Raw genomic sequence first — 24,741 nt, 5'->3', positions numbered from 1 at the left:
GATGTTTGTAGATTATTCTGTCCCGATGTAACTCATGTCTCTGTTATTGGTGCTAACATCTTACAGGCCTTATCTGCATCCATCAAATCTTTTTTCTCAATGTTATACTACCTTGAACCCGGCTACTCTTCTTCCAATTGAGCACCCTGGTTCAAAGGGGGGGGGGGGGGAGAAGGCATAGGTGATCTAGGTATTGCAAATCAGCCATTTAAAAAATTTTTGCAACAAGATTCTAATCTTTTTGAAATAGAATATCAGCATGATTGTCAAGCATTGATGCAACAACAAAATTTAAGTTTTAAAAAGTTACTGAAAGCCCTTGTTAACAATGCATATTTTGAGTTGTTTTTTATAGATGGTACCAGGGGTGATTGATGACTCCACACTGGATATGCAGTGGTCACACAACAAGATGTTCTAAAAGCAGAATGCCTCCGCATGTCTCAGTACAAGAAGCGGAACTAAAGGCCCTCACTGAGGCGAGTAGAGTGGCAGAAGGTAACATGGCAACCCTTTACACTGACTCCCGGTATGCATTTGGCATAGCTCATGATTACGGCCCAACATGGAAGGCCAGACAGTTTTTTACATCAACAGGACAGCCAATTAAGAATGGTGCAGCGGTGCAGAGTCTCATGGAGGCCCTACTACTACCTGACAAAGTGGAGAGCTCACACCAATTCCTACACCGGAGAAGCAAGAGGCAACGCCATCACAGACCACACAGCAAAGGCAGCGGCCCTCAAGCCGTGGAAGAAAGAAGAAAAGAAGATGCTGACAGCATAAGTCAGAGACAAACTTTGGACATTGACAAAATTTTGGACTTTGATAAAAACTTTGGACTTTGATATGCTAAAGACTTTACAGTTACAAGCCAGCAAGGAAGAAAAGGAAAAATGGACTAAAAAGGGACGGCATATGGCGAACAGTCAACAGAACTTGCCTACCACGGTCCCTGTGCCCCATGATGGCCCAGCTGATGCACGGAAAGACGCACCTCTCAAAGCAGCAATGATGTCAGTGCTTGAACAAGGACGGGTGGCTCCTGGGTTTTCTGTAGCTGCTGCATCATTTGTCCAATTTTGCATGATCTTTGCAGTAAAGCAACAGGGCAGAAGTAAATTTGCCATATAACACTTGCCGGGGCCACTCTACCCATTTCAGGGATTGCAAATTGGCTACACTCAGCTCCCACTTGTTGGGAAGTATGAATATGTGCTTGTTGTTGTTGATTTCTTTTCAGGTCGGAGACTTACCCTGTTACCAAAGTAAATAAGCAGGTAACCGCACAGAAGCTCATGAATGAGGTAATCTGCAGATACGGGGCACCGGAAGTGATTGAGTCAAACAAAGGTACACAATTCACAGGTGAAATAATGCAACACATCATGTCTGCTTTAGGTATATCCCAGGCTTTTCACACACCCTACCATCCGTGGAGTAGTGGGAAAGTAGATACAAAAGGCAATGGAGGAAATGGGCAACTCTTGAATTGAGTGTCTCCCATTAGTTCTTTCCCAGGAGGGTACATGCCACAGTAGCTGAGTTTGGGGAATGATTTTCTTGTTAATTTTGTCATAGGTCTCTCCACGGAATTGTCAGTAACGCATTTTGCAGTCTCTGCTTTTCTCCCAGGTCCTACAGACGAGTGTCACAATCTGAAACCAGGTGACAGGGTCTATGTAAAAAAGTTTGAGAGAGAAACCCGGTTTGAAGGTCCCTACCAGATGCTGTTCACCACCCCAACTGCAGTCAAGCTCGAAAGAAAGTCCACTTGGATCCACACTTCGCACTGAAAAAACTCATGATCCTGCATATCCTTTACATGCTATGGGCAGGGTTGGGGACCTTGGCGGAAGTGGATGTCACAGTGACATTGTGGTACAATTCCTCTAACATACACCTTTGCCTACTGTACACTAGCCCCCTGTTTCAGGGATCAGAACAAATTAATACAATCAAATGTGCAATATGAAGACTACACTGAGGGTGAGAATCTAACACCGCATCGTGCTAAGAGAGAAGTTGACGCTCCAGGTGGTAACATTAATCCATATGTTTACATAGATGCAATAGGAGTGCCAAGGGGGGTGCCAGATGAATTTAATTCTAGAGATCAGGTTAAAGCAGGTTTTGAGTCCTTATTTGCTATTTTCACTGTTAATAATAATGTAGATTGGATGAATTATATCTATTACAATCAGCAGAGGTTTGTAAACTACACCAGGGATGCTTTGCAAGGGTTAGTTGACCAGTTAGGGCCCAATGCATCCATTGCGTTCCAAAATAGAGTGGCCCTGGATATGATTTTAGCAGAAAGAGGTGGGGTATGTAACTTCCTGTACGTGGATTATCCCTTTGATCAAAAAGAGTATGAGTAAGGGACTGGACAATGTGACACCAACATTTCCCTTGCTTGAAAAAGATGAAGAGCCAGTTCCCATTTGCCTAGGGATAGTGCAGAAGACCTTAGGTTCTGGCGAGGGTGCACCCTGTGGGGTGTTAACTTGTACAGATAGAGGGTATGGATGCCCGGAAATGAGCCCAGGTAATCCATGGCCTCCTTCTGAGGTGAGGTAGGGATCCCCCCTAGGAGTAGGGACTTACGGGCAGTGGGGAAACCCTGACGCAAGGGAGAGGTGACCGAGGAAGAGTGCAAGGCCTGGTGCTTGATCTCCATATTAAGTTTTTAGGGGGGTTTGTGAGGGTATATGTATATATTGCCATATGTTTTTTATGCTTTTATACCTGTATGCAAGTACTATTCAATGCTAAAATGAGAAAAACTTAATCTGTCGCCTTACATCAGATATTCCAAAGGCCTTGCAAGGCGAAGACAAAATGTATCTTAAACACCGCATGGAAGAACCAGATACGAAGGCCGTGTGCTTGGCTGTTTTCCCTGAAGCGCCGTATCTAGATAGCGACTGTTCAACTACGTATATGATTTTCACCGTCTCAGGCGGAAATCCGGACTTTACATATATGGTTATGCGGTGAATTTGAGCCAATGAGACCATTACCCATTCCTAGTGATGTGACCAAAGGGTATAAGACCCTTTGTAATCTGTAATAAAGTGCGCAGTTATGTGAGGAACTATACCAGACCTTCGTGTGTGGTGTCTCTTCTTTACCGCCAGCAGCGGGGCATTGGGGTGGGCTTGATTGGTGCTGTACGCAGAAATTTTCCCTGACACATCTACCTAGAATACCATTAGGAAAATGTAATGTGTTGTGAGGTATTTTCCTTATCCTGGATATTCCCTAGCCATAGGAAGGGATAAGGTAGGAGACAGAGAAAGGGTGGTGGCATGGCTTTTCTTCCTTGCAGGAGTTGTCCCCATGGTGACGGTGACAGCTAGGATCCCCTGTAGAAATTAGGGAAAGCCTCCCCAGAATGTTATATAGGCAGGAAAAACTATCCAGGAGAATGAAAATACCAACAACAAAGGAGGGAATTGTGGGAGATGGCTGAGAGTTTCACCATTTTGTCTGTATTTTCTGTATTTTTGTCAGCTGTGAAGATTCTAAAATGCTATATTGTGTCTCTAATCTAAACCTCTGGGGGAAGGGATCATCACACCATCTTCAGGAGAGAATAGCTACATTGAAGGAAGATGAGGATTTCCTTGACAGAGTAGAAGAAAGTCTTCAAAACGTTGAAGGAAAAGAAATGTCCAGTGTACCAGCAGAAGCAGAGGAATGAAAACATGTGACACAAAGAAATAGGAGGATCAGGAGTCAGCCAGCACCCATACTCCTTGGGAACTGGTACGAGGTTCTCACGCAGGGGGACCTGGTACTGATTCCTGAGCAGAAGGAGAAAGAGGTACAGGAAGAAATGGCTCTACCCACAAAGAACAGAGCAGAGGAGAATGAGATACAAAAATAAATGACTCTACCCACAAAGAGCAGAGCAGAGGAGAAGGGGGGACAGCAAGAAATGACTCAAAGAGTCCTCTTGAATGGAGAAAAAGAAGTGCTGTTGTGAAGAAGAAAAGGAGAGTCGTGGTTGTGGGGATTTCCCTATTGAGAGGAACAGAGGCCACTGTCTGCCTACTTGACACCTCACGAGAGGTGTGCTGTCTTCCAGGTGCACAATCAAAGATGTGTCTGATAGGCTGTCAAGACTCTTCAGTCCTACAAAACACCACCCTTTTCTACTAATACAGGTAGGGACAAATGACACTGCAAAAAGGTCTTTGCCACTATCTGCAGAAACTTTGAAGACCTCAGAAAGAAGATGAAGAAACTAGGAGCACAGGTGGTCTTCTCATCCATCCTCCCAGTGGATGGCCGTGGAATAAGACGATGGAACAGGATTTAAGAGGTGAACAACTGGCTGCGTCAATGGTGCCATCAGCAAAGATTTGTTTTTTTAGATCATGGAGTGAATTACCTATATGATGGACTGCTTGCTAGAGACGGATGGCACCTTACAAAAACAGGTAAGAATATATTTGGGGCACCTTGCTTCACTCATTAGGGGAGCTTTAAACTAGAACAATATGGGAAGGGAAGAGAAAGGCCAGGTAAAAGTATACCGCTAATTAATAAATTTGAGAACCTCACTATTAGAAGTGCAAAGAAAGAACAAAGACAAAAAATTCAGAAGGCAAGTAGAGGAGTAAGAGACACCAATCACAAACTAAAATGTTTTTACACAAATTAACAGAGCATGGGAAACAAACAAGGAGAATTGGAGCTTCTAACACAGGAAGAGAGAAATGATGTCATAGTCATCACAGAAACTTGGTGGAATGATACACATGAATAGAATACAAGGCTTGAAGCATATAACTTATTTATAAGAAACATACTTAATAAAAGGGGAAGAGGTGTTGCATTGTATGTTAGGAAAACATTCTTAAGCTTCAGAGCATGGTAGTTCTGTAGAAACTGTTTGGATAAGAATACAAGAAGAGAATAACAGAAAGGACACCATTGTAGACATTTACTATAGGAAACCTGGACAAGCAGAAGATATTGATGAACTCTTTCTACATCAGATGGCCAAGCTCTCAAAAAACCATGACATAGTGATTATGGGAAATTTAAACTATCCAGACATTTGTTTGGAATCTCTCTCAGGTGAAAGTAATGGATCCAACAAATTCATATCCACTCTCGCTGACAACTTTATCTTCCAAAAGGTCAAAGAGAAGACAAGGGGATCTGCTATTTTGGACCTAATTCTTACCAACAGGGAGGAAATGGTTGAGGAAGTAAGGGTGGCTGGGACCTTAGGAGGCAGTGATCATGCTATCCTTGAATTTTGGATAAAAAGGGGAGGAAGACCTGAGAAAACTGAGACCTCAAGTGTTACGGTATACTACCCTTGATACATAGTAACATAGTAACATAGTAACATAGTATGTAAGGCCGAATGAAGACATTGTCCATCTAGTCCAGCCTGTCTATCCTACTGTGTTGATCCAGGGGAAGGCAAAAAACCCCAAGGCCAGAAGTCAATTAGCCCTTTTGGGGAAAAAATTCCTTCCCGACTCCCTAATGGCAATCAGACTGTTCCCTGGATCAACCCCTAATAGTTCCTACCTGCCTATATACCAGGATTGACACTTAACCTAAAATTTATATCCTGTAATATCCTTCTTCAGAAAGACATCAAGTCCCCTTTTAAACTCCTCTATGGATTTTGCCATCACCACTTCCTCCGGTAGAGAGTTCCACAGTCTAACTGCTCTTACAGTAAAGAACCCCTTTCTGTGTTGGTGATGAAACCTACTTTCCTCTAATCGTAGCGGATGTCCTCTTGTTACCGTCGCAGTCCTGGGTGTAAACAGATCACGGGAGAGATCCTTGTGTTGTCCCCTCATGTACTTATACATGGTTATTTGGTCGCCTCTTAACCTTCTTTTTTCTAGAGTAAATAGTCCCAATTTGGATAGCCTCTCTGGGTATTCCAGTCCCGTCATTCCATGTATTAGTTTAGTCGCTCTTCTTTGAACCCCCTCAAGCACTGTGACATCTTTCCTGAGCACCGGTGTCCAGAATTGTACGCAGTATTCCATGTGAGGTCTGACAAGTGCCTTATATAATGGAAGGATAATGTTCTCGTCCTTCGCCCCTATACCTCTTTTGATGCACCCCAAGACTTTATTTGCCTTTGCAGCGGCTGACTGGCATTGGTTACTCCAGCTCAGTCTATTATCCACTAATACCCCCAGATCCTTTTCCATATCACTTTTCCCTAGTGGTACCCCATTAAGTGAATATTTGTGACATCCGTTCCTCTTGCCCATGTGCATAGTCTTACATTTTTCAACATTGAACTTCATTTGCCATTTTTCTGCCCAAGCCCCCAGCTTATCCAGGTCCGTTTGTAGCCGCACATTGTCCTCCGTTGCATTAATTATATTGTATAATTTTGTGTCATCTGCAAATATTGATATTTTGCTGTGCAGCCCCTCTATCAGGTCATTGATAAATATGTTGAACAGAGTGGGGCCTAATACTGAACCCTGTGGCACCCCGCTAGCGACTGTGGTCCAATCAGAGTACGAACCATTTATTACCACCCTCTGCTTTCTATCGTTGAGCCAATTTTTTACCCACTTACACACGTTTTCGCCCAGTCCGAGCTGCCTCATTTTGTATATTAGCCTATTATGTGGCACGGTGTCAAAGGCTTTAGAGAAGTCCAGATATACAAGATCAATAGATTCTCCCTGGTCCAGCTTAGAGCTTACTTCATCGTAGAAACTGATCAGATTTGTCTGACATGAGCGACCCTTCATGAATCCATGCTGGTGAGGAGTTATTCCCTTAATCTCCTTGAGGTACTCATCGATGGCGTCTCTCAGAATCCCCTCGAAAATTTTTCCCGTTACTGAAGTGAGACTTACTGGCCTGTAGTTACCAGGCTCACTTTTGCTCCCTTTTTTGTAAAATGGAACCACGTTGGCAATGCGCCAGTCCAATGGTACTACTCCGGTCTTGATAGTGTCTAGAAATATTAGGTATAGCGGCCTAGCTATCTCGTCACTTAGTTCCTTTAGTATCCTTGGGTGTAATCCATCTGGGCCCGGTGATTTATCAATCTTAGTTTTCTTTAGACGCTTCCGCACCTCCTCCTGCGTTAGGTATGAGATATTTTGTGAGGAGTTCGTTTTATTCCCCTGCATCTCGTGTGGCATTTCCTTTTCTTTGGTGAACACACTTGAGAAGAAACTGTTTATTAGATTTGCTTTCCCTTCGTCATCATCAATGATTTCTCCTGCATTGTTTTTTAAAGGGCCAGCGCTCTCCCTGCAAATCCTTTTGCTGTTTATGTAGTTGAAAAATAGCTTCGGGTTGTTTCTGCTCTCTTTTGCGATCCGTCTTTCTGCTTCCTCCTTGGCAGTTTTAATCGTGTCTTTGCATATTTTGTTTTTTTCCCTGTATGATTTTAGCGCTTCTTCGCTGCCTTGTTGCTTTAGTAGTTTGAACGCTTTCTTCTTTTCGTTTATTGCCCCTCGTACCGTCTTGTCGAACCACATTGGTTTCCTTTTAGCTGAGTTTCTTTTATTTTTAAAGGGAATGGACTGCTCACATGAGGCGATTAGGATCCTTTTGAACTTTTCCCATTTTTCCTCCGTACTGATATTTTTGAGGATGTTGTCCCAATTAATGTTACCGATAGTAGTTCTAAGCTCATCAAATTTTGCTTTACTAAAGTTTAGTTTCTTTGTCACTCCCTGATAAGGCTTCCTATTGATTGACAGCTGGAAGTTGATTATATTGTGGTCGCTGTTCCCCAAGTGCCCCTCAACCTGCACCCCCTTTATACGTTCCGGTTTGTTAGTTAGCACTAGGTCCAGAATGGCTCTCCCTCTTGTTGGTTCCTGCACAAGTTGGTTCAGGTAATTGTCTTTAATTACTCTCAAGAACTTATCACCCCTGTGAGATTTGCAGGTTTCGTTCTCCCATGTTATATCTGGGTAATTAAAGTCCCCCATGATAATTACTTCGTTGCGCTTTGACACCTCTTCTATCTGCCTTAGTAGTAAGTCTTCAGTTTCTTCTGTTGCTTTTGGTGGTCGATAGAAGACCCCTATCAGGATTTTGTTATTTTTTCCTCCCTGTATTTCTACCCACAGAGATTCCACCTGTTCGTCTCCTACCCCTATATCCTCCCGTAGCCTCGGCTTCAAGTTCGATTTGACGTACAGACATACCCCCCCCCCCCCCTCTTTCTGGTTCCTTCGGTCTCTTCTGAAGAGATTGTACCCCTGCAAATTCACCGCCCAATCGCACTTATCATCAAGCCATGTTTCAGTAATTCCGACCATATCATAACTTTCATCAGTCATTCTTGCTTCAAGCTCGCCCACTTTACCGATCAGACTTCGTGCATTCGTGATCATACAATTTATTTCATTTTTTTTGTTTTTTAAATTTGTTTTGTTGCTATTCGTACTTATGGCTGATCTATCAGTTCTAACTGTACTAACCCCACCCCCTGCTCGTCCCCCATTCCCTTTGCTTGGACCCAGATCGCTAATTACACTGGCTACCCCACTATTTCTCATTTTACCCTCCCCCCCAGTCCCTAGTTTAAACACTCCTCCAGCCTTCTAGCCATCTTTTCCCCCAGCACAGCTGCACCCTCCCCATTTAGATGCAGCCCGTCCCTACGGTAGAGCCTGTAGCCGACCGCAAAGTCAGCCCAGTTCTCCAGGAACCCAAATCCCTCCTTCTTGCACCAACTCCGGAGCCACTTGTTTACCTCCCTAAGGTCCTGCTGCCTTTCTAGTGTGGCTTTAGGTACAGGTAGTATTTCCGAGAAAACTACCCTGGAGGTCCGCGCCCTGAGCTTGGACCCTAAGTCCCTGAAATCATTTTTGAGGGCCCTCCATTGACCTCTAACTTGTTCATTGGTGCCAACGTGCACCATGACTGCTGGATCCTCACCAGCCCCTCCCAGTAATCTGTCAATCCGATCCGCGATGTGTCGAACTCGAGCGCCAGGAAGACAACACACTGTTCGACGATCCCGGTCTTTATGGCAGATTGCCCTCTCTGTCCCCCTAATAATTGAGTCCCCCACCACTAGAACCTGTCTAGCCTGCCCTGCGCTCCCCGTCCCCGTCTCACTGGAGCAGTCATCCCCCTGGCGTTCAGAGGGCGTGTCGTGCTGCAGCGGTGCTGGCTCTGTAATGGCATCCCCCTCATCTGCCAATCGTGCAAACTTGTTGGGTTGTGCCAGTTCAGGACTAGCCTCCCTGGTTCTCTTCCCTCTATCCCTCCTTCTTTCTGTCACCCAGCTGACTGCCTGCTCCCCCTGCACTTCCGTACTACCATCCGCCCCCGCCTCTACCCCAGCGAGTACCTGCTCAGTGAGCACCAAACTCCTTTCCATGATGTCAATGGCTCTCAGTGTTGCCAGTTGCCCATTTAGATCCAGAATTTGGGCTTCTAAATTTGCAACGTGCATGCATCTTGCGCAACAGTATGCACCCTCGATCGGCTGATCAAGGACCGCATACATTGCACAAGTAGCACACTGGATGACATTGCCAGGCATGGAGCTCATCCTAATGGGGATCTACAATTTACTTGTGGAAGTAGTGAAGATAGACTTGCTCACACTCCGCTCACACACTGCCGCAACCGCTGACCCGCTGCCGCAACCGCTGACCCGCTGCCGCAACCGCTGACCCGCTGCCGCAACCGCTGTCCCGCTGCCGCAACCGCTGTCCCGCTGCCGCAACCACTGACCCGCTGCCGCAACCGCTGACCCGCTGCCGCAACCGCTGTCCCGCTGCCGCAACCGCTGACCCGCTGCCGCAACCGCTGACCCGCTGCCGCAACCGCAACCGCTGACCCGCTGCCGCAACTGCTGACCCGCTGCCGCAACCCCTCACCCGCTGCCGCAACCCCTCACCCGCTGCCTCTCTCGCGCAACCTCTTACCCACTGACACTTATGCGCAAGCAGTCAAAAAAATTTTTCCCCCCCCCCCCCCCCTCACAAACACTTAGACCCCCAGACACACACACACACACACAGAAGACACAACTAACCAGATACACAGAAGACACACAGCTCACAAACACACACAGAGGTAGATACTCAGCTCCTCCGCTCCTCCTGGTGACGTCACCCGCTGTCCCGGCGGCCGCTCACTCTGCCCTCCTGTCTCAGCTGCTCCGCTGAACTCCTGGTGGCCTCTTGGCGCCGGCTGCTGCGCTCCGGTCACACTTGTTACTCCTGCCCCCGCACCTGCTTCGGCTGCCGCTGCCCCCGCACCTGCTTCGGCTGCTGAGCTGCTCCGCTGGCCCCTTCAGCTCCCCGCTCGCTCGTGCCTCCGTCTCGTGCCGCTACTCCTGGCGTCTGACGTCACTTCCGGAACGGTAAATTGATACGCCAGCCCGGGTGCCCTAGATCTCACCCACAACCCCTGACCCTGCCTACTTGCCTCCACTCCTGTCTAATACCAGGCAGGCAACAAAGTGACAAAAGGTTTCAATAATGACTTATGAAAAACCCTATGAACCCTCCATGTAGCTGGCAAATCAAGTTCATAAGCAAGTGGATTTACTACACGCGTGATGACAAAGGGACTCACGTAATGCGGCGCCAGTTTCAAAGACGGAACCTTCAATTTGAGATTTCTAGAAGACAAATATACCTTCTGTCCCATCCTGTAAGGTTCAGATACTGACAGACTCTTCCCACTATGCAATTGGATACGAGCCCCCGTTGCTTCCAGGTTCTTCTGTACTTCTTTCCATACTCCCTGCAGCGCATCTGTGGTGACATCAGCTGCAGGACAGGCAGACGGAGTAGAAATAGCTTTAAGGAAGCGAGGATGCGGACCATATACGCACAGGAATGGAGATACCCCAGTGGAAGAACAAGTATGGTTGTTTAGTGCAAATTCAATGGCAGGAATTCTGCCCACTGATGAGCCTTTTCGCTGGCAAACAACCATAAATATTGCACTAAATCCTGGTTCTTCCACTCAGTCTGACCATTAGTTTGCGGGTGGAATGCTGACGAGAAGGAAAGCGACGTTCCCAGGTTTCCACAGAAGGCTCGCCAAAATTGCGCTACAATCTGATCACCACGATCAGATACAATGTTCTCGGGAACCCCATGTAAACAAATGATTTTTTTTACAAAAATCTTGGAAAATTCTATCGCAGAAGGTAGCTTCTTTAACGCTACGAAATGTGTCATCTTTGAGAAACGGTCTACAACAACTAGGATAGTGGTGAACTTCTGAGACTCAGATAGATCGGTGATAAAATCTACCGATAAATGCGACCAAAGACGAAAAGGCACCGGTAACGGTCTCAGAGGCCCCTCCGGACGCGGCCACCGTCTTTTACTGTGTGCACAGACAGAGCATCCCTTAACAAAGTCGCGTATCTCCCGAGACATGCCTGGCCACCAGTAGTGTCTAGTACAAAGGTCCAAAGTCCCCTGAACCTCCGGTTGCCCTGCGAGAACAGATGAGTGAGACTCTTCAATGACTCTGAAACGCAAGGACTCTGGCACAAACCATCTGCCCTCCGGCATCCCCAAGGGAGCATTCTGCTGACAATTTTGTAGATGAGGAATGAGATCAGATTCTACAGCTGCCACCACCACCCCAGGTGCAAAGATATTCTCGGGAGCCACTGTCACACTTTCCGGCAAACTGAAACTCCGTGAGAGGGCGTCTGCCTTCACGTTCTTCTCCCCTTGAATATATGTAAAGACGAGGTTAAACCTGGCAAAAAAAAATGCCCACCTGGCCTGACGAGCTGTGAGTCTCTGAGCATTGGCGAGATATACCAAGTTTTTATGATCAGTATACACGGTAATGGGAGGCCTTGCCCCCTCAAGATGGTGACGCCACTCTTCTAGAAACCACTTAATTGCCAATAACTTACAATTACCCACGTTGTAGTTACGTTCCGCTGAACTGAACTTCCACGAGAAGAACACACATGGACTATACCCAGGTCTCCCGCTGACTTCCTGAGACAATACAGCCCCCGCCCCTACCTTAGACGCATTGACCTCAATGAAAAACGGTCGCCGTGCGTCAGGCTGTACTAGCACCGGGGCAGCAGTAAACACCCTTTTGAGGTGACTAAAAGCCTCTAGGGCCTCTGGCGACCATCTTACCAAGTCGGTGGGCAACTGGGCGGCGATCCCTACTCTCACTAGGGACCGAAAAGGGACGCTGGTGTTCCTGGATGGAAAGGGTAGAATACTGGCAGAAAAGGCAGGTGTAAATAACCAACATGAGCAATACTAAGCAGAACTGAGGCAGATGGAAAAACCTGGTGGATAATAGCAAAGTATGGCAGACAAGATGACAGAAGCAGGAGACCAACCGAGGCAGACTAGCTAGCACACTGAGGGAAACCAATAACTGGTAGTGATTGCAGTTATTGCAGTTGTTTAAAGCTCTGCCTGACCTTTAAACAAAAGCCTCCACCCAGGGGCGGAGAGAGGCAGACAGCCAACTCCCAGCAGAACATAATAAAAGGGAGCTCGTGCACGGCAGCTGCACTCACAGGTGCTCACGCGCACGTCGCCGCGCGCCACCAGCGCCACGTCGACCAAGCACCCACACCCCCAGCAGCCGGACAACAAGCCAGGTGGGTGCGCCCCGACCGCGGGACCCTGCTGCCCTGGGAGGACCCGCACCCACTGCATGGTAACATCAAGGTTGTATTTCAGAAAGGCAGATTTCAATGAACTCAGAAAGAGGGTAGGAAGAATCCAATGGCTGGATGTTCTTAAGGACAGAAAGGTCCAAGAAGGTTGGGAAATATTGTGAAATGAGATTCTCAAAGCACAATCGTTAACAATCCCTAAAAGAAGGAAGAATAAGAAGCATTTAAAGAAATCAGGATGGGTGACCACAGAACTTGCACACATGTTTAAAAGGAAGAAAAATGATTAAACAGCATGTATTCAAGTACTTGGATGAAAATGGAGTAATTAACCAGAGCCTGCATGGGTTTGTAACAAACAAGTCATGCCAGACTAATCCAATTTCCTTCTATGGCAGTATTACCGACTGGGTTGATCAGGGAAATGCGGTGGATATAGTTTATCTTGACTTTAGTAAAACACTTGACAAATTATCTCAGACTATACTTATTGAAAAAATGACCAAATATGGGATTGACAAGGCAACTGTTAGGGTGATTGTACTCAAAGAGTGGTCATAAATCGCTGCACTTCCAATTGGGAGAATGTATCAAGTGGGGTACCACAAGGCTCTCTCATAGGCCCAGTGTGGTTCAACATTTTTATAAATGATCTGGAGGAGGGAATTGATGGGAAACTGATCAAATTTGATGATGACACAAAGCTAGGAGGGATAGCTAACACTAGGGAAGAGAGAGAGAGAATATCCAAAAAGATCTAGAAAAGCTTGCACAGTGGGCAGCGACTAACAGAATGGTATTTAACAAGGAGAAGTGCAAAATCCTACATCTGGGCAAGAATGAAGAAAGCACATACAGAATATGAGGAAGTGAGCTAAGCATCAGCACATCTGAAAAAGACTTGGGTATACTAATAGATCAAAGTCTGAACATGAGTTAACAATATGATGCAGCAGTCAAAAAAGCAAACACAATTCTGGGATGTATTAAGAGAAGCACAGAGTCTAGATCCCATGAGGTAATTATCCGCCTCTACTCTTCCTTATTCAGACCTTATCTGAAATACTGTGTCCAGTTCTGGGCACCCCACTTTAAAAAAGACATACACAAACTGGAGCAAGTTCAGAGAAGAGTTAGCAAGATGGTGAGCGGTCTGCAAATCATGTCCTATGAAGAACGGTTAAAGGATCTGGGAATGTTTAGCTTGCAAAAAAGAAGGCTGAGAGGAGACTTAATAGCTGTCTACAAATATCTGAAGGGTTGTCACAGTGCAGAGGGATCAGCCCTATTCTCATTTGCACAAGGAAGCACTAGGAGCAATGGTATGAAACTGAAAGGGAGGAGACACAAATTAGATATTAGAAAGAAAAAACTTTCTGACAGTGAGGGTGATGAATGAGTGGAACAGTTTACCACGGGAGGTGGTGAGTTCTCCTTCAATTGAAATGTTCAAATAAAGGCTAGACAAATATCTGTCTGGGATAAGTTAGTAGATCCTGCTCTGAGCAGGGCGTTGAATCCGATGACCCTGGAGGTCCCTTCCAACTATACCATTCTATGATTCTATGAATCACAAATGCATAAAACATGCACAACTAAAAAAATGCCCGTCTGACTGAGCCCTAAGAATAATGCTTCAATACACAACTTAGCCATTTGACATGACATATGAGTTGTTTAGCAGGGCCTGAATGTGGGTCAATCCTTCTAGCAGTGACCATGGATTACCAACATTTTAAGTAATGTGCAAGTCAAAATGACATTTGAAATTCATAGAAGCAAGGAGTCCCTAACCTTAATTAATCACTTTAGCATATCTACTTAATAAAATGAAGCTTTAAATGATGCTTACTAGAGATGAGCGAGCATACTCGTCCGAGCTTGATGCTCGTTCGAGTATTAGGGTGCTCGAGATGTTCGTTAATCGAGACAAGCACCACGCGGTGCTCGTCTCGATTAAACGAGCACTGACAATTGAATTCAATGGAGCCGGCAATATAGCCGGCTCCATTGAAAGCAATGGGCTGCCGGCTAGCGCGGGATGAATTTTCGGGAAGGGCTTAAAAATATAAGCCCTTACCTGAAAATCATCCTAAAATGTGTAAAAATAAAAAAAAAATATATACTCACCTTGTTCCGGCAGAACGATGTTAGCCCATTGAATTCAATGGAGCCGGCAATACAGCCGGCTCCATTGAAAGCAATGGGCTGCCTGCGATCGCACAATGAATTTTCGGGAAGGGCTTAAATATATAAGCCCTTCCCTGCAATTCATCCAGAAATGTGTAAAAAAAAAATATATATATATACTCACCTGGTCCCGGCAGACGGAGTTCAGCTGCGGCCAGCTGGCAGTTCTCTGAACTGCTCTGAACAGCTGTGAGTAGTATTCAGCAGCCGGGGATTTAAAATCCCCGCCTGCTGAATGAGCTGCCTCTGATTGGTCACAGCCTGATCAATCAGAGGCAGATCTCACTCACACCCATTCATGAATTCATGAATGGGTGAGTGAGTGCTGCCTCTGATTGGCTCAGCGCAGCTCTCAGCTGAATGACAGCAGTTCAGCACCACAGTGCAGGGGACAGCAGGAGAAGATGCGGCTGTGCCCCGGCAGCTGAAGGGAGATGAGTATCTATTTGTTTTTTAAATCACTTTTAATTCATTTCCAGGGAATGGCTTATATGTAAAGCCCTTCCCCGAAAAAGAATTCAGGTATGCCAGCGGACCATTGTCTTCAATGGAGTCGCCGGAAGCAGCAGCGGCTCCATTGAAGAGAATGCCTGCATTTTTATTCTTTTATACACTAAAATCTTTCTTTTTCAGGTAAGGGCTAGAGATGAGCGAACATGTTCGTCCGAACTTGATATCCGTGCGGATATTAGGGTGTTCGGGATGTTCGTTATTCGTAACGAACACCATGCGTTGTTCGGGTTACTTTCACTTCCTTCCCTGAGACGTTAGCGCGCTTTTCTGGCCAATTGAAAGACAGGGAAGGCATTACAACTTCCCCCTGCGTCGTTCAAGCCCTATACCACCCCCCTGCAGTGAGTGGCTGGGGAGATCAGGTGTCCGCCTAATATAAAAGTCGGCCCCTCCCGCGGCTCGCCTCAGATGCCTTGTGAGTTAGTGAGGGACAGTGCTGTTTGTACCGGAGCTGCTGTAGGGAAAGAATTGGTAGTTAGTGTAGGCTTCAAGACCCCCAAAGGTCCTTATTAGGGCCACTGATAGCTGTGTGTTGGCTGCTGTTAGCAGTGGCAATTTTTTTTTCTCAAAATCGGCTCTGCAGAGCGTTGCACCCAGCATTAGGGACAGAAGTGTTGCATAGGCAGGGAGAGTGTTAGGAGTGAGTGTAGCCTTCAAGAACCTCAACGGTCCTTTCTAGGGCCATATTTAACCGTGTGCAGTACCGTGCTGGCTGCTGTTAGCTGTGCTGCATATTTTTTTTCTTCTCAAAATCGCCTCTGCAGAGCATTGCACCCTCCATTGATACTGCAGGGAAAGAATTGTGTAGGCAGGGCCACAACACAGTTATTATTCATTGAATATACGCAGTGCGGCCTTTTGCTTGTAAAACAAGTGAAAATAATTCTATTTGTCCTGCCTCTGTCCGTCCTAAGGGCAGTGGACACGTGTCGGCTGCGTGTGCAACGTTTAAAAATCAGACGCACCCAGCTACGTTTTACTCCTGGCTTCGCCATTTGCTTTCCTTAATTTGGAAAAGAAAATACCTGCTCTGCCAGAGTTAATAACTCTGCTACCCTCAAGTTCTGTGCCACATTAGCAGGGCCACAGCACAGTTATTAAACTTCTCATGTTCATTGAATATACGCAGTGCTGCCTTTTGGTGGAAAAAAACTGAAAATAATTCTATTTGTCCTGCCTCTGTCCGTCCTAAGGGCGGTGGACACGTGTCGGCTGCGTGTGCAACGTTTAAAAATCAGACGCACCCAGCTACGGTTTACTCCTGGCTTCGCCATTTGCTTTCCTTAATTGGGAAAAAAAATACCTGCTCTGCCAGAGTTAATAACTCTGCTACCCTCAAGTTCTGTGCCACATTAGCAGGGCCACAGTACAGTTATTAAACTTCTCATGTTCATTGAATATACGCAGTGCTACCTTTTGGTGGAAAAAAACTGAAAATAATTCTATTTGTCCTGCCTCTGTCCGTCCTAAGGGCGGTGGACACGTGTCGGCTGCGTGTGCAACGTTTAAAAATCAGACGCACCCAGCTACGGTTTACTGCTGGCTTCGCCATTTGCTTTCCTTAATTGGGAAAAAAAATACCTGCTCTGCCAGAGTTAATAACTCTGCTACCCTCAAGTTCTGTGCCACATTAGCAGGGCCACAGCACAGTTATTAAACTTCTCATGTTCATTGAATATACGCAGTGCTGCCTTTTGGTGGAAAAAAACTGAAAATAATTCTATTTGTCCTGCCTCTGTCCGTCCTAAGGGCGGTGGACACGTGTCGGCTGCGTGTGCAACGTTTAAAAATCAGACGCACCCAGCTACGGTTTACTGCTGGCTTCGCCATTTGCTTTCCTTAATTGGGAAAAAAAATACCTGCTCTGCCAGAGTTAATAACTCTGCTACCCTCAAGTTCTGTGCCACATTAGCAGGGCCACAGCACAGTTATTAAACTTCTCATGTTCACTGAATATACGCAGTGCTGCCTTTTGGTGGAAAAAAACTGAAAATAATTCTATTTGTCCTGCCTCTGTCCGTCCTAAGGGCGGTGGACACGTGTCGGCTGCGTGTGCAACATTTAAAAATCAGACGCACCCAGCTACGGTTTACTCCTGGCTTCGCCATTTGCTTTCCTTAATTTGGAAAAAAAATACCTGCTCTGCCAGAGTTAATAACTCTGCTACCCTCACGTTCTGTGACACATTAGCAGGGCCACAGCACAGTTATTAAACTTAGATTATTCATTCACTAGAGGCAGTGGGGCCTTTCGTTTTCAAAAAACGGAAAAAATTATATTTGGCCTGCAGTCTTGCGCCAATTTATTTCCTGCCTGTGAAATCAAATCACTGGTAATACAGCATGCTGAGGGGTAGGGGTAGGCCTAGAGGACGTGGACGCGGCCGAGGACGCGGAGGGCCAAGTCAGGGTGTGGGCACAGGCCGAGCTCCTGATCCAGGTGTGTCGCAGCCGACTGCTGCGCGATTAGGAGAGAGGCACGTTTCTGGCGTCCCCACATTCATCGCCCAATTAATGGGTCCACGCGGGAGACGGTTATTAGAAAATGAGCAGTGTGAGCAGGTCCTGTCCTGGATGGCAGAAAGTGCTTCGAGCAACCTATCGTCAACACGCAGTTCTGCGCCGTCCACTGCTGCAAATCCGAATCCTCTGTCTGCTGCTCCTCCTTCCTCCCAGCCTCCTCACTCCACTACAATGACACCTGCTCAGGAGCGGGAACACTCCCAGGAACTGTTCTCGGGCCCCTGCTTAGATTGGGCAGCAGCGGTTCCTCTCCCACCAGAGGAGTTTATCGTCACTGATACCCAACCATTCGAAAGTTCCCGGGGTCCGGGGGAAGAGGCTGGGGACTTCCGCCAACTGTCTCAACAACTTTCTGTGGGTGAGGAGGACGATGACGATCAGACACAGTTGTCTTGCAGTGAGGTAGTAGTAAGGGCAGTAAGTCCGAGGGAGCAGCGCACAGAGGATTCGGAGGAAGAGCAGCAGGACGATGAGGTGACTGACCCCACCTGGTGTGCAACGCTTACTCAGGAGGACAGGTCTTCAGAGGGGGAGTCAAGGGCATCAGCAGGGCAGGTTGCAAGAGGCAGTGCGGTGGCCAGGGGTAGAGGCAGGGCCAGACCGAATAATCCACCAACTGTTTCCCAAAGCGCCCCCTGGCGCCATGCCACCCTGCAGAGGCCGAGGTGCTCTAAGGTCTGGCAGTTTTTCACAGAGACGCCTGACGACCGACGAACAGTGGTGTGCAACCTTTGTCGAGCAAAGCTCAGCCGGGGAGCCAACACCAACAGCCTCACCACCACCACCATGCGCAGACATATGATGGCCAAGCACCCCACAAGGTGGGACGAAGGCCGTTCAGCGCCTCCGGTTTGCACCCCTGCCTCTCCCCCTGTGCCCCAACCTGCCACTGAGATCCAACCCCCCTCTCAGGACACGGGCACTACCGCCTCATGGCCTGCACCCACACCCTCATCTCCGCTGTCCTCGGCCCCATCCAGCAGTGTAGTTCAGCGCACCGTCCAGCCGTCGCTTGCGCAACTGTTGGAGCGCAAGTGCAAGTACGCCGCCACGCACCCGCACGCTCAAACGTTAACCGTCCGCATAGCAAAATTCATCAGCCTTGAGATGCTGCCGTATAGGGTTGTGGAAACGGAGTCCTTCAAAAGTATCATGGAGGCGGCGGCCCCGCGCTACTCCCTACTTCCCAGTCGCCACTACTTTTCCCGATGTGCCGTCCTAGCCCTGCACGACCACGTCTCCCGCAACATTGTACGCGCCCTCACCAACGCGGTTACTGCCACGGTCCACTTAACAACGGACACGTGGACAAGCACAGGCGGGCAGGGCCACTACATCTCCCTGACGGCACATTGGGTGAATTTAGTGGAGGCTGGGACAGAGTCAGAGCCTGGGACCGCTCACGTCCTACCCAACCCCAGAATTGCGGGCCCCAGCTCGGTGGTGGTATCTGCGGAGGTGTATGCTTCCTCCACTAAAGCACCCTCCTCCTCCTCCTCTGTCTCGCAATCAAGATGTGTTAGCACCAGTCGGTGTCGCGCGGTGTGGCAGCACAGCGGTGGGCAAGCGTCAGCAGGCCGTGCTGAAACTACTCAGCTTAGGCGATAAGAGGTACACGGCCCACGAACTGCTGCAGGGTCTGACACAGCAGACCGACCGCTGGCTTGCGCCGCTGAGCCTCCAACCGGGCATGGTCGTGTGTGACAACGGCCGTAACCTGGTGGCGGCTCTGCAGCTCGGCAGCCTCACGCACGTGCCATGCCTGGCCCACGTCTTTAATTTGGTGGTTCAGCGCTTTCTGAAAAGCTACCCACGCTTGTCAGACCTGCTCGTAAAGGCGCGCCGGCTCTACGCACATTTCCGCAAGTCCCACACGGACGCTGCCACCCTGCGCACCCTGCAACATCACTTTAAGCTGCCAGTGCACCGACTGCTGTGCGACGTGCCCACACGGTGGAACTCTACGCTCCACATGTTGGCCAGGCTCTATGAACAGCGTAGAGCTATAGTCGAACACCAACTCCAACATGGGCGGCGCAGTGGGAGTCAGCCTCCTCAATTCCTTTCAGAAGAGTGGGCCTGGTTGTCAGACATCTGCCATGTCCTTGGTAATTTTGAGGAGTCTACCCAGGTGGTGAGCGGCGATGCTACAATCATTAGCGTCACCATTCCTCTGCTATGCATCTTGAGAAATCCCCTGCAAACCATAAAGGCAGCTGCTTTGCGCTCGGAAACGGGGGCGGTGGAAGACAGTATGCCGCTGGATAGTCAGGGCACCCTCCTGTCTATTTCTCAGCGCGTACAGGAGGAGGAGGAGGAGCATGAGGAGGATGAGGAGGAGGGGGAAGAGACAGCTTGGCCCGCTGCTGACGGTACACCGGCTCATTGCCTGTCATCCTTTCAGCGTGTATGGCCTGAGGAGGAGGAGGAGGAGGAGGATCCTGGCAGTGATCTTCGTAGTGAAGACAGCCATGTGTTGCGTACAGGTACCCTGGCACACATGGCTGACTTCATGTTAGGATGCCTTTCTCGTGACCCTCGCGTTGCACGCATTCTGGCCACGACGGATTACTGGGTGTACACACTGCTCGACCCACGCTATAAGGAGAACCTGCCCACTCTCATTCCCGAAGAGGAAAGGGGTTCGAGAGTGTTGCTATACCACAGGACCCTTGCGGACAAGCTGATGGTAAAATTCCCAGCCGACAGCGCTAGTGGCAGAAGCCGCAGTACCGAGGGCAAGGTAGCAGGGGAGGTGCGGAGATCGAGCAGCATGTACATCCCAGGCAGTGCAACAGTCTTTAAGGGCCTGGCCAGCTTTATGGCTCCCCACCCAGACTGTGTCACCGCTCCCCAGTCAAGGCTGAGTCGGCGGGAGCACTGTAAAAGGATGGTGAGGGAGTACGTAGCCGATCGCACGACCATCCTCGGTGACGCCTCTGCCCCCTACAACTACTGGGTGTCGAAGCTGGACACGTGGCTTGAACTAGCGCTGTATGCCCTGGAGGTGCTTGCTTGTCCTGCGGCTAGCGTCTTGTCGGAGAGGGTGTTTAGTGCGGCTGGGGGAATCATCACAGATAAGCGTAGCCGCTTGTCAACCGACAGTGCCGACAGGCTAACACTCATCAAGATGAACAAAGGCTGGATTTCCCCAGACTTCTGTTCTCCACCAGCGGACAGCAGCGATACGTAAGCAATACGTAGGCTGCACCCGCGGATGGAAGCTACGTTCTCTCTCACCATCCAAAACGGGGACATTTCTGCTTCATCAATCTGTGTCTAATATTCCTCCTCCTCCTCCTCCTCCTGCTCCTCCTCCTGAAACCTCACGTAATCACGCTGAACGGGCAATTTTTCGTAGGGCCACAAGGCTCACTCAAATAATTTTTCTGAACAATTTTTATAAGTTTCAATGCTCTTAAAAGCGTTGGAACTTTAACTTGAACCAATTTTTCGTTACACTGGGCTGCCTCCAGGCCTAGTTACCACTTAAGCCACATTAACCAAAGCGATTCACCTGCCATCTTGGTTGGGCATGGCCAATTTTTACTGAGGTACATTAGTACTGTTGGTACACCAATTTTTTGGGGCCCTCACCTACAGTGTAATCATAGCAATTTGTATGTTCTTCGCCTGCACTCATGGTACAGAAAGGTGTGTGGGGTTGGCCTACACTTTAGCTACATAAATGTACCTTGGGCCTTGGCTATACTAAGGCTACTGAAATGGAACTAAGACTGCGCTCCCACTATACTGCTGCTTCAGAATTGTTACTGGGGCCTGTCTTGAGTGCTACTATTGCTGACATGGAACGAAGACTGCGCTCCCGCTATACTGCTGCTTCGAAATTGTTACTGGGGCCTGTCTTGAGTGCTACTATTGCTGACATGGAACGAAGACTGCGCTCCCGCTATACTGCTGCTTCGGAATTGTTACTGGGGCCTGTCTTGAGTGCTACTATTGCTGACATGGAACGAAGACTGCGCTCCCGCTATACTGCTGCTTCGGAATTGTTACTGGGGCCTGTCTTGAGTGCTACTATTGCTGACATGGAACGAAGACTGCGCTCCCGCTATACTGCTGCTTCGGAATTGTTACTGGGGCCTGTCTTGAGTGCTACTATTGCTGACATGGAACGAAGACTGCGCTCCCGCTATACTGCTGCTTCGGAATTGTTACTGGGGCCTGTCTTGAGTGCTACTATTGCTGACATGGAACGAAGACTGCGCTCCTCCTATAATGCTGCTAGTGATATGTTAGTGGGGCCTGTCCTAATGCTACGGCTGAAATGTTACGAATTCTGGGCTCTGCCTATACCGCTGCTAATGGTATGTCTCTGGGGTGTGGAAACAGAGGCTTCCCAAAGACATGATGGCGGCGAGGCCATTTCCCACCAACGCGGTTACTGTTAAGGTGCATATAACCACGGACACGTGGAGAGGACACGTAGTGCCTCAAAAACATCCCCCTCCTCCTCCAACAGGGAAAACATTCTTGGCAAATGCCTTTGCATTGGTTCGTCTGGTGGCAGTCCAAGAATTTCACCTTTACCGACACAACAAGAGAGCCCCCACACCATCCCCCCGCCACGGCCCACTTAATCCTGGCCGCATTCCGAAAACCAACAAAATACAACCGTGCTACTAGGTCCGCAGTCACCACCACATTACCACCAACGCGGTTACTGTTAAGGTGCATATAACCACGGACACGTGGAGAGGACACGTAGTGCCTCAAAAACATCCCCCTCCTCCTCCAACAGGGAAAACATTCTTGGCAAATGCCTTTGCATTGGTTCGTCTGGTGGCAGTCCAAGAATTTCACCTTTAGCGACACAACAAGAGAGCCCCCACACCATCCCCCCGCCACGGCCCACTTAATCCTGGCCGCATTCCGAAAACCAACAAAATACAACCGTGCTACTAGGTCCGCAGTCACCACCACATTACCACCAACGCGGTTACTGTTAAGGTGCATATAACCAGTCTGACTGGGGCATGCAGACACCTTGACAGAATGAATAGTGTGTGGCACATAGGTTCCCCATTGCTATGCCCACGTGTGCAGCTCCTGATGGCGGTGGCACAGGATTATATTTCTCATTGCTTCTGTACAGCATTGTGGGCTATCGCCCCGCCCCTTTTAAAGAGGGTCGCTGCCTAGCCGTGCCAACCCTCTGCAGTGTGTGCCTGCGGTTCCTCCTCATGGCAGACGCACTTCTAAATAGACATGAGGGTGGTGTGGCATGAGGGCAGCTGAAGGCTGCGCAGGGACACTTTGGTGTGCGCTGTGGGGGGGAGGGGGGGGGCGGTTGGTCAGCATGTAACCCAGGAGAAGTGGCAGCGGAGTGTCATCCAGGCAGTGATTGTGCTTTGTTGTAGCTAGTGTGGTGCTTAGCAAAGGTATGCCATGCTAATGAGGGCTTTTCAGAAGTAAAAGTTGTTGGGAGGGGGGGGGCCCACTCTTGCCGGTATTGTGGCTTAATAGTGGGACCTGTGAACTTGAGATGTAGCCCAACATGTAGCCCCTCGCCTGCCCTATCCGTTTCTGTGTCATTCCCATCACTTTCTTGAATTGCCCAGATTTTCACACATGAAAACCTTAGCGAGCATCGGCGAAATACAAAAATGCTCTGGTCGCCCATTGACTTCAATGGGGTTCGTTATTCGAAACGAACCCTCGAACATCGCGGGAAGTTCGTTTCGAATAACGAACACCCGAACATTTTGGTGTTCGCTCATCTCTAGTAAGGGCTTATATTTTTAAGCCCTTCCCAAAAATTCATCCCGCGCTCGCCGGCAGCCCATTGCTTTCAATGGAGCCGGCTGTATTGCCGGCTCCATTGAATTCAATGGGCTAACATCGTTCTTCTCTGCCACAGCTGTTACAGCTGTGGCAGAGGAGAACGATCTTAATGCTGACATAAATTTTTTTTTATTTTTACACATTTTAGGATGATTTTCAGGTAAGGGCTTATATTTTTAAGCCCTTCCCGAAAATTCATCCCGCGCTCGCCGGCAGCCCATTGCTTTCAATGGAGCCGGCTGTATTGCCGGCTCCATTGAATTCAATGGGCTAACATTGTTCTTCTCTGCCACAGCTGTAACAGGAGAACGATCGTTATGCTGACAGTGGGGGGGTGGGGGTCTCACTCTTGCCACTATTGTGACTTAATAGTGAGACCTCGGAGCCCGAAATGCAGCCCTGCATGTTGCTCCTCACCTGCCCTATCCATTTCTGTGTTTTTTACATGACTTTGGTGATTTGCTAAGATTTTCACAAATGAAAACCTTAGCGGAGCACCAGTCATATACAAAAATGCTCGAGTCGCCCATTGACTTCAATGGGGTTCGTTACTCGAAACGAACTCTCGAGCATCACTGAAAGTTCGACTCGAGTAACGAGCACTCGAGCATTTTGGTGCTCGCTCATCTCTAATGCTTACAAATTATGGTAATTTAAATTTTTAAAGAGGTTTTTCATGTTTTTTTTCTTTCCTTTAGGGCGCCCACCCACTGGCGATTTTTTTTCCTTTGCGTTTTGCGTTTTTTCTCAAGAGCAATTAGTTTTGAATGTACTCCTGTCCACTGGCGTTTTTTTTTTCAGTCCGTTGCAATTTTTAACATAGGAACTGTCAGTTGCATATGTGTCCTTATTTTTCTCTTAATGCACCCATGAATGTCAATGTAAATTAACGGAAAAGGCCGCAAAAATGCCGCGAAAAAAGCGCCGAAAACGCTGCGTTTTTCACGCACGAAAATCGCAAACGCCAGTGGGTGGGCGCCCTAAACTGAAAAACAATAAAATAGTCATCCCTCCTGGGTCCACTCAGCTCTGCCGTTCTACCCACTTGCACACTGAGGAGCAACTGCAGTCAGTCCGCATACAACATGTTTCAGA

This window comes from Eleutherodactylus coqui, chromosome 1 (assembly GCF_035609145.1).
Source record: "Eleutherodactylus coqui strain aEleCoq1 chromosome 1, aEleCoq1.hap1, whole genome shotgun sequence".
NCBI classification, from domain to species: Eukaryota; Metazoa; Chordata; class Amphibia; order Anura; family Eleutherodactylidae; genus Eleutherodactylus; species Eleutherodactylus coqui.
This window is presented reverse-complemented; position numbering follows the sequence as displayed.